This window comes from Quercus lobata, chromosome 9, assembly GCF_001633185.2.
Source record: "Quercus lobata isolate SW786 chromosome 9, ValleyOak3.0 Primary Assembly, whole genome shotgun sequence".
In the NCBI taxonomy this organism is placed as follows: Eukaryota; Viridiplantae; Streptophyta; class Magnoliopsida; order Fagales; family Fagaceae; genus Quercus; species Quercus lobata.
The window spans coordinates 30,040,406-30,059,175 of NC_044912.1; the positions used below are offsets into that span (position 1 = coordinate 30,040,406).

Genomic DNA, 18,770 nt, shown 5'->3' on the forward strand with positions numbered 1-18,770 from the left:
ATCGATTTTTCCAAACACATTGTACACTAAAACGGTTGTCAAATTTCTTGTTGTTGAGCCAACTTTAAACTTCGTTGAGTGCTTGCAGCATATGATTGAGTTCTTATGCAGGGCCTTCAGTGGTCGGCCTCAACCTCCGAAAGTAGAGAATTTCCTAGCAGCATAAGCTAGATGATAGTGAATACTGAAGATCACCCAGACAATTAGATGAAGAAGAGAAGTAGAGAATCACCTAGACATTAGTGTCTGTGGGGATGCATGTTCCTTTGTCCATATACTGATTTTTTTACAACCTCATTAGATTAATTAAAGTAACGAAAAAAAAAAGTGCATGTGAACTGTATGATTAACAAGAGATATATTAATTATTCAATTCTCAATTGATGCAAAAATATAACCGTCCTAACTAATTATCTCCCATCATCCGGTGTTTTCAATACTTGGTTTCTCATGCCAACATACCCAGTAGTTGTTCTTATAGAAGAACAAACAGTGCCAAAATCAATGCTTAAAGAGCGAGTAGGAGCATTGAGCAAGCACTCAGTCTATTCTATATAGGCATCAACATTTCTCCATGGGTGTTTTTTTGTAATTCTCAACCCCTCAAGCTCCATTTCTACCTCCTTCATGGAAGGTCTATCCTCCCCTCCAACGCTTAAGCACCTTATTGCAAGATTAGCAACTTCCTTTAGATGCTGAATACTACCCTCTTTGACAATGTGATCCTCAAGAATTGGGAGTAGACGATTCTCTTTTACTGCAGAAACAAAATGCATTGCTAGGTTTCTCTCACTTTTGGGCCTATCAAAAGAAATTGCCTTCTTACCTGTTAGTAGCTCTGCCATAACAACACCAAAGCTATAAACATCATTTTTTTCTGTTAGTTGACTACTATTAAAGTATTCTGGATCCAAGTATCCAAAGTTCCTTGTACCAAAGTGGTTAATTGTGTTTTATCAAGAGGAACCAAACTTGAAGCTCCAAAATCGGACACTTTTTCTGTGTAGTTATCATCTAATAATATATTTGTACTTTTCACGTCTTTGTGTATGATGGGCACTGAAGTTGTAGAATGCAAATATGCAAGTGCTCTTACAGTTTCTGCTGCAATCTTTAGACATTTTTCGCATGAAAGTAAGGATGAAATATCTTTATCATGAATGTGGTAAGAAAGAGTTCCATTTGTGATGAATTCATAAACTAGTAATGGTACTTCTGTTTCTGGACAACATCCTAATATTTTAACCACATTCTTGTGGGTTAACTTGGCTAAAGCACAATCATCTCATTTATGAATTGCTCAATTTGGCTTTGATCACCAATTTTGGACTTCTTAATGGCAACCTCTTTGTTATCTGGTAAAACTCCTTTGTAAACGGTTCCAAAACCTCCTTGGCCAAGGATACTGCTCTCATGGTAGCTGTTGGTAGCTTTTTCTTAGATCTTCTTCTGTAAAAGAGTTTGGCTGTCTCAATAGACCCTCTGTGATTTGAGAATCGTTGTTGTAACAGTAGTCCACCGTTTTGTTGAAAGAATCTTTTTTTGAGCTTGATAAGCTTTCTTTGTTTCAGTCCTAAGTATGTCCAAGAACCTCCCACAAGCAGTACTACTAATAGGCTTACGCTGACACCTGCATTTGTTCAAACACGCATAACCATCTTATGTTTGAGAATATTCTAACCCCGAAACCTCAGACAAAGTTGAGAATTAAATGTTCAATATACATATTATATGAAATGGCTCAGTCAAGACTTAAATTACAGAATAGTTAGTGACTGCCACAGAAGTGCATATCTTCCATGAGGGCCTCCCATATGAAGACTAATGTGGTTGATGTCAAATTATATTGAAGTGAAATATATTAAGTATATAAGAGAAATGGCTAACCAAGTTTGAATTTTGACTTTTATTTTGAAAAGACTAATGTTCCTTTGGTTGAGCATATGCCAAGAATTTTGATTTTACTCTTGTTTTTAATTTTTCATCCAAAATCTAGAATGCGATGAATTGACTTCAACAATTTTGCTTATTATATACGAAAACAGTAATAGTTTTTCTTGTATCAATGAAGGAAGCTATGATATCCGAATTGTATTTATTTGTATGTGGATTTGGATTATGACAGTGTTGTTAGGGGTTTTATATTTTGTTAGTGAATATTCAAATAGTGTGTAAAACACCTATGAACATTTAGACCCCCAAATTACAAATTACCATTTCAAACTTATTATCAAACAATGCATGTGTGGAATGAAAATAAGCTAAAACAGAATTGATAAAACAATCTAAACCAAATAAAATCACAACCATAGTAGAAATTAAATGGCAAAGATTAAGGGAAGAGAGATGCAAATACAAAAACAACACAACGATGTGTTATCGAAAAAGAAATCAAAGTTCTTGGTGTAAAACCTCTTCGCCACCCTCCAACCGGTTTATAATCCACTAGAGAATGAAATTGTGATACATGAACAGCAGAAGACCCTCCAAGCCTAATATATCCAATGTACCTAAGTCCTCCAAGCTTCTTGCTCCAATGAGGTTATGCCAAATTTTTATCTTCTCTAGCTTACCAGATTCCACTATAGCCTATAGCATCAACCAATATCTATTGGTTTCTTCCTAACTACTTCCCAAGCACCAAATAACATTCTCACAGATATGGGTATGATGAGAAAAGGATTTGGCTAAATGTACCTCTCAAGGATATAACAATAGAGAGAGTGAGAGTAGAGGAATTTGGAGAATCAAAGTATAAAGATTGTGGATGAGTCAATCTTGTTTTTCTCTAGGGTTTCTCTCTCAAAATTCTCTCTAGAAACTCTCTACAATACGTGAGTATAAGGGGTATTTATACTAGTGTGTGTTTAGAATGCGAAAGGTCAGTCTTTCCCAAATAGAGTGGTCTGGCGACTTGACCTCGCGACTTGACTGAGTCGCGAGTCTAAGTCGTAAGCTAACTACCTGGCCAGACTAGAAGTTTTGTCCTATAATGCTCTAGCTGGCATGACTCTTCAACTCTCCTACGTGCTTCACACTTATGCCTTCTTTGGCAACTTGCTAGCTGCGAGCCAATCGCGAGATCCAGTCGCAAGGCCCTACTGAGTGCACACTCTTAAGCTTTTCTTCACACTCTTAAACTTTTCTTCACACTCTCTCACACACTACCCTTACATGATTCTCATCTAAATACAGGGTTTCTAAATGTTGAATCACAAGCAAATTTGGCACGAAATAGAGCCAACAAAATGGTTGATTAATTTCAACCTTACAGTTAGGACATATGTGAATCATGTTAGGAATATAAGTCAATGTAGAATTAGTTAATCCTTCAACAAAACACACTTTACTTGTAATTGGGTAGATCTAGATGTGTTTAAAGCTTCAAGGAACAAGGTTTTAAGTTCAAATGTTAAAACCATGCAAATCTGTCCAAGAATCAAGTGAAGAAGTACTGGATTTTAAATCTTGACAACTAGTTCAACAGCTAGTATCTATCGAGGTTTAAAAGTATGTTTTAGCCCAATGCTCAATAGCTTCTCGACAGATATGGTATCTATCGAGGTTTATGAAAATTAGTTTTTCAGATCTGATTTCACTCCAATCCGTGAATAGATGTTTAGGCTTTCTTTTCTCACAATCCTAAACATATATAAAGATTGTTTTAAGGGTCGTCACAGCTGATGCAACTCAATGCAAAAGTTTTTCACAAAGCATATTGTGAACTAGAGACATATGTCGTAGTTCATTATTTTATTCAAGAAGCTGCTGTGTTTGTACACCGTAGGGTTTTGTAACCAAGGAGTTTTGTGATCTTCATCGTGTGAATAAACTGAAGAACTTTGCAGCCAACATCCTTCTCAAGTTGGTGAGTAAGTCGCATACTAGGATCCGTGCATCAAATTGGTTAGTCACGTACTAGGAGCCTTGCATTAAAAGGAAAGATTGTCACTATAGAATAAGTCCAATTGAGTATTGGGGTAAGGGTTTAACTGTAGGTTGGTATAAAGTACTTGGATTCCTTTACTTATAACTGCTTGTTGTGATAATAGTGAATTCTTGGGAGCAGTAACCTTAAAATCACCCGATAGGATTTTTGTCTATAGGTTTTCCTCATTCATAAATAAATCACTGTGTCAATTTATTTTCCGCTGCATTTTATTTTAGTTGGTGATTTGTTTGCGCTATCACGCCTATTACATGCTAATTGAATTAATTAATTAACTTGTCTATTTAATTGGTTAATTCATCACAATAGGTCAATACATTCTTGGCTTATCAAGTGGTATCAGAGCAAGCACACTCTGATTAGGGTTAATCTTTGCTGTGTGATCGATTGACCCTTATTGTTATGGCTACAACCAACTTGAAGAGATCTTTGTTTTCAAATACATCTTGTTTTTCTAATCTTTAATTGTTTGAGTGTATCAGAAAATGCAAGTTTAAAAGTTATTTGAATTCTATTATTATGACTATTGGAAAAGATCTTAGCTTGACAAATAAGAAACTAGACTGTCTCAAAATGAAAATGTGCAAAGGAGTTCATCTGAGAAGAGTGAAAGGAAGATGAGAGAAAACACCATTCCCACTGATCTATCATCTAAGCACGAAGTATGCTTCATGATGAAGTCCGCATTTAAGGTTATGGACACATGTTTGTGGTACCTTGACAGTGACTGCTCAAGACACATGACTAGAGACCGATCTCTCTTCAAGGTTTTCAAGTCTAGGAAAGGTGGTAATGTCACTTTTGGTGATGGGGTCAAATCACAGATTAAAGGAAAGGGAATCATCTGTCTACCTGAATTGTCAGACATTGCAAATGTTCTATATGTAGAAGGCCTGAGAGTGAACCTATTAAGCAAAAGTCAAATATTTGATCAAAACTTTATGGTACTATTCTCAAAAGTGAAATGCCTTGTCATGGATGAGTCTGGAAAGAAACTCATAAGTGGTGTTCGCACTCTAGACAAATGTTATGGTTTGGTTCCTGATGCCGATATTGTGTGCAATAGCATCCGTTTACCAAATGAAAATCTATGGTACCAAAGGATAGGACATGCTAGTTACAAACATCTTTCAATTGTATCTAAGCATGAGTCAATCTTAGGGATACCAAAGCTCAGTAGAATCAACAATGTGGTGTGTGGACCATGTCAACTTGGAAAACAGATGAAAGCTAAACATCCGGACACTCAGACATCCGCTACATCTAGAAAATTGAAGCTATTATATCTAGATCTCATAGGTCCAACCAAAACTAAGTTTTTTGGTGGAAAGAGATATATCATGGTTGTGGTAGATGACTTCACTAGGTACACTTGGGTTATTCTCCTACAATCCAAGCTGATGCTCCTGAGCACATTGAAGCCTTATGCAGAAGATTGCAGAAAGAGAAGTGTTTGAAGATTGATCAAATTCAAAGTGATCACGGTAAAAAATCGAGAACTCATACATGGAGTCCTTTTGCACTAGATCAGGTATATCTCAAGAATTCTCTGCTCCTATTACTCCTTAGCAGAATGGTATAGTAGAAAGAAAGAACAGAGTTATTCAAGAGATGGCTAGAGCCATGTTGCATAACAAGGATGTGGCTAGAAACTTATGGGGAGAAGCTGTTAACACCACATATCATATAGTTAACAAAGTGTACTTTAGACCTGATACCAAGAAGACTCCCTATGATCTATGGAAGGGAAGGAAGCCAAATGTTAAATATTTTAGAATTTTTGGAAGTACATGTTTCATTCTCGAGGATAGAGAGAACGTGGGAAAGTTTTGCTCCCAAAGCGATGAAGGAATATTTTTGGGATACTCCTTTACAAGTAAAGCTTATCGGGTATACAACAAAAGGACAAAGAAGGTAATGGAAACTGTGAATGTTGTTATTAATGAATCTTCAAAGTCCGGTTCTGAGAAACTTATTGAGGAAATCCCCAAAGAAATTCTTTCTTGAGCCCAAGGATGTTCAAGAAATTGTTGATCAAGAGCCCGCATCTCCAAGTACTCCTGGCACTCCAAGTGTTGTAGAAAAGTCAACAGACATACCTATTTCACCTGATTCTGAATCCCATAAAGAGAAAGGACCTTCCTCAAGAATCAAATTGAATCATCCTTCAGAAGTTATTGTGGGAAACATGAATGAACTTACACTAAGAAAGCGTACAATTGATAAATGTGTTGCTACCTTTGTGTCTTATTTTTGTTTTTTGTCACAAGTTGAACCCATTAAAGTTGAGGTAGTTCTTCAAGATGAAAGCTAGGTTGAAGCTATGCACGATAAATTGATTCAGTTTCAAAGGAATGATGTTTAGACTCTAGTACCTAGATCGGAGTGTGAGCACATCATTAGCACAAATTGGATATTCCGCAATAAGACTGATCAGAAGGGTAATGTGATCCACAACAAGGCTCGTCTTGTAGCTCAAGGATACTCTCAAATGGAAGGAGTAGACTATGATGAGACATTTGCTCCAGTAGCCCGTATGGAGTCCATCAAAATGCTCCTAACCCTAACATGTCACTTGAAGTTAAAACTTTACAAAATGGACGTAAAGACTGCTTTCTTGAATGGGTGCCTTAAGGAAGATGTTTATGTGGCTCAACCAAGAGGATTCATTGATCCACATTTTTCGGATCATGTGTTGTACCTTAAAAAGGCACTTTATGGTTTAAAGCAAGCCCCTGGAGGTTGGTATGATCATTTCACACAATACTTGGTGTCACACGGGTTCACAAGAGGAAAAGCTAATCAAACTTTCTTCATAAAAAGGGAAGACAACAAGTTATTTTTATTTTTATTTTTATTTATGTGGGAAGATAGCAAGTTGATAGTTTCTCAAGTCTATGTTCATGATATCATCTTTGGGTCGACTAAGAATGAACTTGCTCATAATTTCGCAAAACTCATATAGGCCGAGTTCAAGATGAGCATGATTGGAGAGTTGACTCACTTCCTTGGTTTGGAGATCTGTCAACAAGAGTCACGTATATTCTTATCTTAATCTAAATGATCGATGCAAAACTGCAAGTGCACAGTATCGTAGTTTTATAGTAAAGTGATGAGAAGAGTATCGTCCTCAGGGATTGGTAACTTACTTTTGACAAATACCAAAATTATGCTAATCTCGATTTTATCTAGAGAAGTCACTAAGGTTTTTGTAATTGGAATTCAAAATAAAATCAATTTAAATAAAAGATACGCAGAAGAAAAGAAAGATGTTGCTTGAAAATCAACTTAATGAGAAAGAAACTTCTAGGAAGTTGATTTCACCTAATCCCTCACTATGCTTTACTCATCTAGCTAATTGAATTTAATTCTCTCTATTTGTTAGCAATCTCCAAACTCATCCAAAAGCCTCTTTCAATAGTCAATTGGAAACATTCTTGTTCATTATTTTACACAAGAGTATGCAATTTAATAAAGCAAGAAAGCATTAAAACCAACAATTTTAATACTACATATGTTCATACAAGTCTTTCGATCTCTATATTTACTTATGCTGAAATATTCAAGATCTATCCTATAATCCCCTCTTTCAATAGCAAATCACAAGATTAAAATCATCTAATTAATGGCCAGTTAATTAGAAGCAATAAGCTTAGAATAAATCAGACAAACATCAAGAGAAATTGATCAAATTAACATAGAAAAGCAAGCATAGTTCAGAACTAGATTACATCGTTTTCCTAGAATAAAGAAAATTTAGTTCATGCTAAAAATTAAATTCAACATAAACGAATTCACCATAATTTTTCTGAGAAGATTTGAAGGAAAAAATGTACGCAAAAGAATCTTTTTCAGTGTCTTTTCTGGTTCAACCCTCCTTTCTGCTTCACACTCTTTTCTCTTTGTTCTCTGTTTCAGCCCTCTTTCTTGTTTCTGTTCAGTGCCACTTTTTTTTTTTTTTTAATCCTGTTCAGCACTCATTTTCTTGTTAAGCGCCTCTTTTTCCTTCATTTAGCGCCTCCTTTTTGTTGTCTTCTTGTAGCCCTACGCTTTTTTTCTTTTTTTTTTGACATGTTGCCCTATTTTTTCAACCCAAAACACTTTTCAGCCCAAGAACTTTTTTATCCCTCTTCTTTTTATTTGTGGTTTAGCGCCTCCTTCTTTTCTTCTTTTCAACTTCCAAGGCCAAAAATATTCTCTCTAGCTGCTTCACATCTCTTTTATTTGAGTAAATATTTATTTTCTTCAAATTTGTAATAAAATTTAAATAACAAAAATCAAGTCTAAAATCAACAAAATAAATAAAATTAGACTAAAGTTTAAAGTTGAGAAGTGATAAATTACACTCAATTATGCAAGTCATCACTAAATATGTTAAAAATTTTGTGAAAAAAGTTTGGTTTGGAATCTGCTAGTTCTGTTAGAACCCCTATAAGCCTAAATGTTAAACTTACTATTGACTTGTGGGGTAAAAGTGTTGATTCATCTCTTTATAGAAGTATGATAGTTAGTCTTCTTTAGCTTATTGCTAGTAGGCCTAACATTAGCTATAGTGTGGGAATCTGTGCTAGATATCAGGCTAATTCCAAAGAGTCTCATATGATTGCTTTGAAAAGAATCATAAAGTATGTCAAAACCATTGCCAACTTTGGTGTGTGGTACAGCAAGGACACAAATGATGTCTTAGCTGGGTATTCTAATGATGACTAAGCTGGGAATGTTGATGATAGAAAGCGTACATCGGGGGGTTGTTTTTATGTGGGTAATAATCTTGTCTCTTAGATAAGCAAAAAGCAAAACTCCATCTTTTTATCCATTGCGAAGGCTGAGTATATCGCTGCCGGTTGCTATTGCACCCAACTTCTAAAAACTTCTCCTTGATTACGGTATTCGTTAAGAGCAACTTGCTATTTACTGTGACAATACTTGTGCCATCAACATCTCTAAGAATCCAGTTCAACATTCTCAAACTAAACACATAGAGATTTGACATCACTTCATTCGGGAGCTTGTCGAAGATGGTACTCTTACTCTTGAGGTCATTCACACTGATGATCAGAAGACAGATTTGTTCATCAAACCTCTTAATAGCAAACGGTTTGAATTCCTCTACCAAAATATTGGTGTTATCTCTATGGATTGATTTTTCCCTCCTCCTTCCTCATGCATTTGCATCTAGTTTTATACATTGCTTTTTTTAACATGTTTTTGTTTGTTTATTTTCAGTTTTTTTTTCTTCATAAAGATAAAAACAATTGAAAAATAAAAAAAAAATACAAAAATAGTATGTGATTGTGTACATTGGTACTTGTGTACCCTGGATGGTTATAAAACAAAGTTTTCTAAATTTTGTATCTTTTGTATCTTAGATGAGCATCTCTGTGCATAACTAAGTAAGTGAGTTTTGTGGCTCGTGTTTGTGATAAGTAAGATTAAGTAATCTATTATACTTAACACTCGTATCTCTCTTTTCGACGGGAAGGACTAGAAAATCCTAAGAGAATGACATTAATAACCATCTCACCACTGTTGCCTACCAATCATGAAATGACATCTGTATGCTTCGACATAGCAAAAGTATAATGTCAAAAGCTTAACATTATTGGGTATCTCTTTTCTCTCTCTTATATGCCTATGCATGATATGCTTACCAAAAGAAAAATATGCAAAGAAAAAAAAAATCAAAAAAAAAATCAAAATACTTTATATATGATTGCAAGCGTGTCTTCTAGGAGATATGGGAGTTATAGGATGAATCTCGAAGGTGATAGTCCCCATCAAACTGTTATGATTGTGTGTGAGTTAAAGTGATTTTCTCATATCTCAAATTGTCATAACATATAGACACTTATGCAATATTGCGATGTTTTTCACACACAACATGCAATATTCTTTGCTACTCTTGATACATGTGCAGGTACAATGTGATTTGGTCATCACAAGGAATATATGTGCTAATGTATGTTCACTAAATTGTCTTAACTTTTTTTTAAATTTAAAATTGGTTAGACTTGTTTAGTGTGTGTGTGTTTTGGATCTATTTGCTTGACATTTTTTTTATTGAGAGATGATTTTGAGAACTTAAAATGTTGTTTGGATTTTTGGTTGTGTAGCATGCTTGATTGCATTCATATCTGTGTTTTCCTCTTCTTGAAAAGTTGTTTTGAAGCAATCTCGACAGCTGTTTGATACCTCTCAACAATTAGGCTATCTATTGAGCCCTTTTAGCTTCTTTTTATCGTATTCTTGATAGCTCCTCTATAGCTACTCGATCCATCAAGGAAGTTTCTATATGCTTGATAGATGCTCGATAGCTTCTCGATCCATCGAGCCCCTTTTGTTGTGGACACCTCTCGATAGATCCTCAATAGCTCTTCGATAGTTATTTCTCGCGTTTTAAACTAGACACCTCTCGATCCATCGAGCTTTATGATTGTCTGTATATATGCTTCAACGCGATTTTCTCTCATTTCTCCCTGATCTCTCTCGACAGATCGTGTCTCCGCTCCTTCCTAAACTCATCTCTCTCTCTCTCTTTCTCTCTCTAAACCTCAATCCTAGAAGCTTTTCGGCCTAGAGATATTTTTCTTTCTCTGGTATCATTCTTTCTTTTTGATTTATCATGCATCTCTTTTTTACCTAACTTTTGGGGTTTTTGAAAGATTTTGGGATTTTTCAAAATTAATGAGGTTTTTGCAAAATTTTTGGGTTGGGTTTTGCTTAAATGAGTTTAAATCATCATGCATTACATCACATTTTCATTTTTAACAATGTTCATGCATTTTAATTGTGTGATTACTATGTTAAATTGTTGTGTGCTAGTAGGTTTGGATTAAGCTAAGCCCATGTTGTTTTTAAGTTTGCATGTCACATTTTCATCTATTTTTCATGCATACGTGCCTTCGTTTATCTTTATTTTGATATTGATCTGTGTTGGTGCTTTTTTGCGTGTTTCTTTCTCTCTCTCTCTTTCTTTCAGTTAGTTGCTCTATGACACCTAAACAAAAATCCATTCTGTCCCAGAACCCTCTTCGTTCTAGGGCATCTTCTTCTTCTGACACAACTCTTTCTTACATACGGTTCTATGATGATAAAGTCGGTAAAGACTTTTTTGAGAACTTCTCACGACAAGGCATTCATTTAGAATGCCAAGTCGTTCTATCGAACTTTTCCAATACTGACCTTCCCACTGTCATCTACAGTCGAGATTAGGAGTCATTGTGTGGCATCTCGGTCACTTGTTCCTCTGTGATCATACAGGAGTTTTACTCCAACATGCACAGATTCAGTACTTTAGTACCTCATTTTGTCACTCGCATTTGAGGTATGTGCATTACAGTTACTCCGAATCTTATATCCAAAGTGCCACATGTACCGAGGATAGTGCATCCTAACTACCCTAATTGTGATCGTTTGAGGACTGTGTCTAAAGACGAACTCTTGTCTCTTTTTTGTGAGACACCTTCATCTTGGGGTGACTATCAAAACACTCCTTACTCGGGCTTTGCAAAAGGTCCGAGATTCCTTAACATGGTGATGACATTCATTCTCCATCCATTGTCTCACTATAACTCTATCACAAAGGCTAGTGCTCGATTTTTGTTATCTCTCTTAGAGGACATTTCTATTGACTTTCCTTCTCACTTCATTCTATCCGTTATAGATGTCTATAGGAATATGGCAACCTGTGACAAGCTCATTTTTCCTTCGGCTATCACGTGAATCCTTTGCCCTTTTTTTTGTCTCCTATCCATAGTCTACATACTTTTCCATTATGTGTGCCATAGATGTTGCTATCATTTGACAGATCAATGCCCAGCTTAAACCAAGGCGGCCATGGATAAAGATAATGATTCCTCCAGTTTCTTCTGCTCCTTCCACCTCTACTCTTTCGTCTTCTGCGGGTGGAGTGACTCTTTAGGCCATCATGGCACAACTTGTGCACATGGATGCTCTCCTTGACACACTCAGTGATGAGTTGTGTCAGGTGAACACCCGTGTTGGTCATATTGCATGACGACAGGCTACCATGGATGGTTTCACTGCTTATACTTCTCCATCTCCACCGGCTTCAGAGATGAGTGATGATGGCTTCAATAGTGATGATGCTGATGAGGATAATGGTGCTAGCTCACTTAGTGATGATGAGATGTCTACTTGATTTAGTTACTCTTTATCACTTGTGACGAAAAGGGGGAATAGTTTTGATATAAGAGTAGTCATATACATAGAGGGATAGTTAGCATGAGTGATTTTTGTGTTAGGGGGAGTGTTTATACTTTGAGGGATGTATTGAGGACTTATGTATTTTTTTTCTTTTCTTCTTTCAGAGATACATTGTTCTTACATTGTGATAGCAAACCTTGTACTTATGATGTTATATATATGATGAGATTGTTATTATAGTTCTTTCACCTAACTTTACATGTATTGTTTCTTTTCTCTCTTTATGTATATGCTTCTTATATATTGTATGCAATCTTTTATTTATGTTTCACACTAAGATGCCTTAATGAGTTTTGTTTAAAGTATTTTAGAAATACAAGTTGTCAAAGTCTTTCTTGTCATGAACTCTCTTCTTGCAAAGTTTTTCAAGAGTTTGTGTTAGGATAAATTTTATTGTATTCAGCAAGAGAATATGAGAGGAGTGATTTATGACTTCTCTCATAAGTTCATTTGTTTGTTGTAATTTCGTCACAGATTGCCAAAGGGAGAGATTGTTAAGATATATGTGAATCATGTTAGGAACATATATCAATGTAAAATTGGCTAATCTATTAACAAAACACACTTTACTTGTAATTTGGTAGATCTAAAATGTGTTTAATGTTTCAAGGAACAAGGTTTCAAGTTCAAGTGTTAAAACCATGCAAGTTTGTCCAAGAATCAAGTGAAGAAGTGCTGGATTTTAAATCTCGATAGCTAGTATCTATCGAGGTTTAAAAAGCTATTTCAGCCCAATGCTTGACAGCTTCTCGACAGATAGGGTATCTATCGAGGTTTATGAAAATTAGTTTTTCAGATCTGATTTCACTTCAATCCATGAATAGATCTTTGGGCTTTCTTTTCTTATAACCCTAAACATATATAAGGATTGTTTTAAGGGCCGTCATAGTTGATGCAACTCAATGCAAAAGGTTTTCACAAAACATATTGTGAACCAAAGACATATGCCCTAGTTCATCATTCTATTCAAAAAGCTATTGTGTTTGTACACTGTAGTGTTTTGCAACCAGGGAGCTTTGTGATTTTTATCAGGTTCCTTCTCAAGTTGGTGAGTAAGTCATGTACTATGATCTGCACATCAAATTGGTTAGTCACATACTGGGAGCCGTGCATTAAAGGGAAACATTGTCACTACAGAACAATTCCAATTGGGTATTGGGGTAAGGATTCAACTGTAGGTTAGTATAAGGTACTGAGATTCCTTTACTTGTAACCACTTGTTATTATAATATTGAATTCTTGGGAGTAGTGACCTGAAAATCACCCGATGGGGTTTTGCCGTGTAGGTTTTTATCATTTGTAAACAAATCATTGTGTCAATTTATTTTTCACTGCATTTTAACTTAGTTGATGATTTGTTTGTGCTACCATGCTTATTGCATGCTAATACAATTAATTAATTAACATGGCCATTTAATTGGTTAATTCATCACAAGGGATGAATACATTCTTGGCCTATCATACTTGTATTTGAAAGCTCGAATATATATGAAAACACAAGAGCTATTTAGACCCCCCCCTCCCAAGTTAAAAATTACGTCTCGATTGAGTTTACTCTAACTTAAACTAAATGCAGAATAGAGTAAATGCAAGCAAACAAACAATAAAACTACTCTAAGCAATATTCATCAAATCAACTATAAAATGAAAGTTAAAAGAGTAGGGAAGAAAGATGTAAATACAAGATAACACCACAATGTATTATAGAAGAGGAAACCGAAAAACTTAACGAAAAACCTCTCTGCTGCCCTCTAAGTGGTAAATCAATCCACTAGAGAATAAGTTGGAGTACATAAATAACAAAAGACCTTCCAAGTCTAATCTACCCCATGTACTTGAGCCCTCCAAGCTCTTGCTACCAACTAACTTGACGAAGCCTTGTCTTCTCTAGCTCTCTAGATCATGTAACTCAGCCCAATTGCATCCACCAAACAAATGGCTCCTTCCAATACTTCCCAACAATACCAAAACCTCACTTTACACTCAGGATGGGTGTGGTAAGTATTTGGCTATCAACCTTTCAAGGATTTGGATATGAAGTGTAGGAGTTGAGGAAAACTATAATGGATTGTGTAAAGGATTATAAGTATGACAATCTCTAACTTTCAAGAGTTATGGATAGGATTTTCTCTCTGAAAAGTACTCCTCTCAATATGTGGGTAATGATAGTATATATAGTGTGGGTGAAGACATAATGGAGTAGATATGCCAAAATAGCAGAATAGAATGTTTCGCGGGTATCTCGCAGGAAGGCCTTACTCGGGAAATACTCACGAAAACCAGCTGTCATGACTCTTCGCATTCCAGTCACGTGCTGTGCACATGGCTTCACTTCGCAGGAAGTCTTCTCACAAGCTACTCGCAAAAACTCCTTTGATCTTCAATGTTGTCTTAAGTCTTCACACACTCTCTCACACACAGCCCATACAATGAAATCTTACATGAAATATAGGATACATAAGATTGAATAGAAATATAATCAAATTTGGCATGGAATTAAAACTAACACAAAATAGTTATAAATCACAACTTTACAGTATTAACTATTAAGTTGATTTGGTATGTATAAACGATAATGGAGAACTCTAACTTTGACTTTTACTGTTGGGTTTTGGGATATAATCTAGATTACTAGATATGACTTGTACGTTCCTAAAGTCGTGATAAAAACCTACATTAAATCAAACTTCGAAAGGCCAAAACTTTCCTAGAACATTGCTAAGGGAAAAATAATGGATGGATTAGTTTTGGAAATCAAGCTTTTTATTGTTGACAGATGAGTATAAAGGATACAAAATTTGTCTATAATATTTTCACAACAAATTTTAAATGGTAAATTGCTATCTGTTACTGGTGGGCAAAAAAGTAATATCAGTAATGAACTCATATTAGAATCAGTAACAGCTTACTACTTAGAATTTATTGCGAAAGTGTAGTAAAAATATTGTGAAGTAGCAATTCTTTAAAGGATATAACGGGAAAAAAGAATAAGAAGAATTAGGTTGAGTTTGGATTGCACTGAAAAACTGTGGAGTCTGTGTTTGGCCTTTTTTCTGTGGGTCATGTGCACTGTTCACGGGACTCAAAAGTATGGAAAGACACAAATGTTAAGTTAAAACTGGGTCCCACAACACTATTCACACATTTAAAATTTATTTTGCTATAGTGTTTTCAATTTTCAGCAATAAGCAGTATCCAACCAAACCTTTATTGCTGAAAACTGAAAACACTATAGCAAAATAATTTTTAAATGTGTGAATAGTGCCGTGAGACCCAGTTTTAAAGTTGTTTTTGCTAAAAAAAAATACTTACAAGTCCCATGAATAGTGCACGAAACCCACTAAAAAAATGCACACGTTGAAAAACGCACAAAACGCGCTTCCCAAACTCGCACTAAGCAGTATCCAATCAAACCCTTAATAATTCATTTTTTTACTAAACTTAGTCTATAACTGAAAAGTCATAATTATAATTTATAAAGCTAAAATATTGTTTTTGTATGAATTTTAGTTTTCGTCCTTAAACTCAAAAAAGTGCATTCTTCACCAATAAAATATATATGTAACTTACAATTTATAAACTTATTATAATTATTTAACAATAATGTTTTTTTTACAACACCATATTGAAAAAATCTTTCACAATCTCATTGTTTAATTTTTATTTTAAGAATCAAAATACAAATATCATGAAATATGAACAGTGATTTGTTAAATTCTTGTGAATAATAATAATTATTTTTCAATGATATTATTTATAATATCATGTGAGGTGATGGCCAACTTAGTAAATTACAGACTTCAACACAGTGTCCATTAATTTTACATTTGTGTATTACACATACATAAGATCAAATTAGTAGTCAAGAGTTTTATGCCTCAATCAATACTTTCTAGTATTGAATTATTTATATAGAATCAAATTAGTTTGTAATTTTTATCCACTTGTCATTAGATTGTGAATTTTCCCACATGCTATAAGACAATGCTTTCATTATTCCATCTCATCAGTTATCCTCTATATTAGGTTGAGAAAACCCGCATATAGGACGAAGCAGATCGAGGGGAACGTAACATTTTTGCCATCCGATCCCTAGCCATTGGTATACCTAAAGCTTTGAGAAAGCTAATGAAGTTTCTCTGTTATGATTTATTCTGCCCAAAATTTAAAGCCGCCCAGAGAAAAAGCCAGTGGTGGAATTAATGTACCCCTCCTCCACGTATGCATCTAAATAATCTAATATATTATTTCTTATTGAAAACTGGTTAAAATAATAATCAAGGCTGGCCCAAGATAGTTTGAGGTCTAATACGAAAATTTTAAAGGGACATTTTTATATTTCAGTTAAATAATATTGAGTTTATTTTTTATCATATATATTCTATTTCAATTTATTATTAATTCTTACTCATTATATAGGTTTTACAAACTAACATATCACCAATAAAAAAAAAGTTATTCAAACATTCATTTATTATATTGTTTAAGTGACACTAATCATATTCATATCACATCAGTTTGTAAGCTTTTTGTCGTAAAATTTGTGATAGCTTTAACATTTTTCATTTACTTAATGGTGAATGGGTTGTATTTCTATTAATTTTTTTGGTTAAAAAATTCTAAACTTACTACAAATTTAACTACAAAAAGCTTTAAAATTAATGTGACAATGAGATGGCATTTCAACAACAGAATCAATTAAGTATTGAATTACTCGCACAACAATTTATAAGATCTATGTAATCAAACTAGTAATATACTAGCATAACTCTAATATTTTAGGACTTCTTAAGAGTGGGAAAAAAAAGTTCATGTAACTTACATTTTTTTTTTTTCCTTAATTACCCAAAAAAAAAAAGCCTTGCCGCCCCCATACTTGGGGGCCTTCTATGTTAGGGGCCATAGGCCATGGCCTAAATGGCCTAGGCCTAGTGCCAGCCCTGATAATAATAATAATAATATTTACATGTAATTACCTAGTGCAATAACGATACTCCTTGATTGGATGTCTGTAAGTTGACATCCTGTTCCATTTCTCAACCCATCACCCTCGTATCACTTAGGACAAGAGCAACTGAAACCCCCAGGAAAGTTGTGGCATTGTTTGTTGCAGGGGTTTAAAGTTACGCACTCATCGATATCTGAACTACACTGCAACCCATCAAAAGGTATTAGTACAATCTATATGTTCATTTAGCAACAACAACAACAACTAACTAGTGACATTCATATGCGAATAACAATACAGCATACTGAATTTATATTGGTACCTTGACAACCATCAAGGAGGTATGGGTTACCTTGAAAACCTAAGGAGCATTGCAACGATATCCAGGACCGTTGTTGAAATTGTAACATTCACCATATGCTGCCTTACATGCATAGCTTGTTAAATTCCTCTTAGCATCTTGGCATGACTCATTTCCAACAGCCCAATCAAGCAACAAGGGAATGGTTGTTCTATTTTGTAAAAATTTGAGATCCAAGAAGGAAAAGTTGTACGCATCTTCTTCCCCTACAAAACCAAAACCACATGGATTGAAGTCGAGTACCGTGGAGTGATAATTAAAGCTCCCAAGACCCACAATAAAATTCGTCACTCCTTCTGGGATGGATGTCTGACAACAACCAATTCCAGAGCAATACCCATTAACCACACTGTTGATGTGGTCACAAAGTGATAGGCATCCAGTGGTATAGTTTTGTCCCCGTGATAAACCATTAAAAATCACGAAAGTGTCACAGACAACGGCAGTGAACTTGTTCTTCGTATACGAGATGGAAAAATTTAATAAACTAAGATGGAAAATATCACTGTCAACAAGCCCTGAATTGTTGTAGCAATTACGGGCTACAAAGTTGGAGACTCGTAGTTCACCATCCAGAGATATATTGAGCACTGTTAAATTACAATGGCGCAGAAATGGCGTTGAAGACCCAGAAGTGTTGTTACAAGTAATGAGAAAAGACTCATCAAAGTAGCAGCCCTCGCTTGTACCAAATGGGTAGGGGATGCTAAGTGATCCACAGCTATTTATGCAACTTGAACTGGGTTGAGATGCTGCCGTTACTGCTAAAATTGTCCACCCAAATAGAAGCAGTTGTTGTGAAAGCAATCTATGCAGAGCCATGACTTTGCTTTTATATATCTCTGTTTTGTAAAAATTTAGGCTTTGTTTGTGCTGCCGTTAACCTTGATGGCCTCCTTATAACAGGCAAGTCCCTGCCTTGGGTGAAGAGTTATGGACCAAAAACGCATTAATTAGGCAGGGAAAAAGATAAGGCGAACTGGTGAATTTGTCAAGGAATTATCAAACTCTTATATAAAGTCAGTTATTCCATTTTCAATAACCTCAAGACTCAAGGGTTCGTTGAGGGTTCACTATACATCAAGAGTTATAGGCTTAAAATATTCTTATTCGAGCTCCTCTCTGTCTTTGTCGTCTCCTCCCTCTCTTGTTTCTAACGGCTCCAAATTTATTCTCCTTGGGAACTGCTATCAAAAATCAACTTTCTTTTTGTCGAGAATGGGAGGATATAGACCAATCACAACACTCCTAATTGATGAAAATATCGGGATTGATACAGTTTATCG

General features: G+C 35.1%; 1 pseudogene; it reads right to left on the minus strand.

The window, feature by feature from the left end:
* Nucleotides 1-410: 410 nt before the first annotated feature.
* On the minus strand, nucleotides 411-18,306 carry LOC115961548 (annotated as a pseudogene).
* Nucleotides 18,307-18,770: the final 464 nt, after the last annotated feature.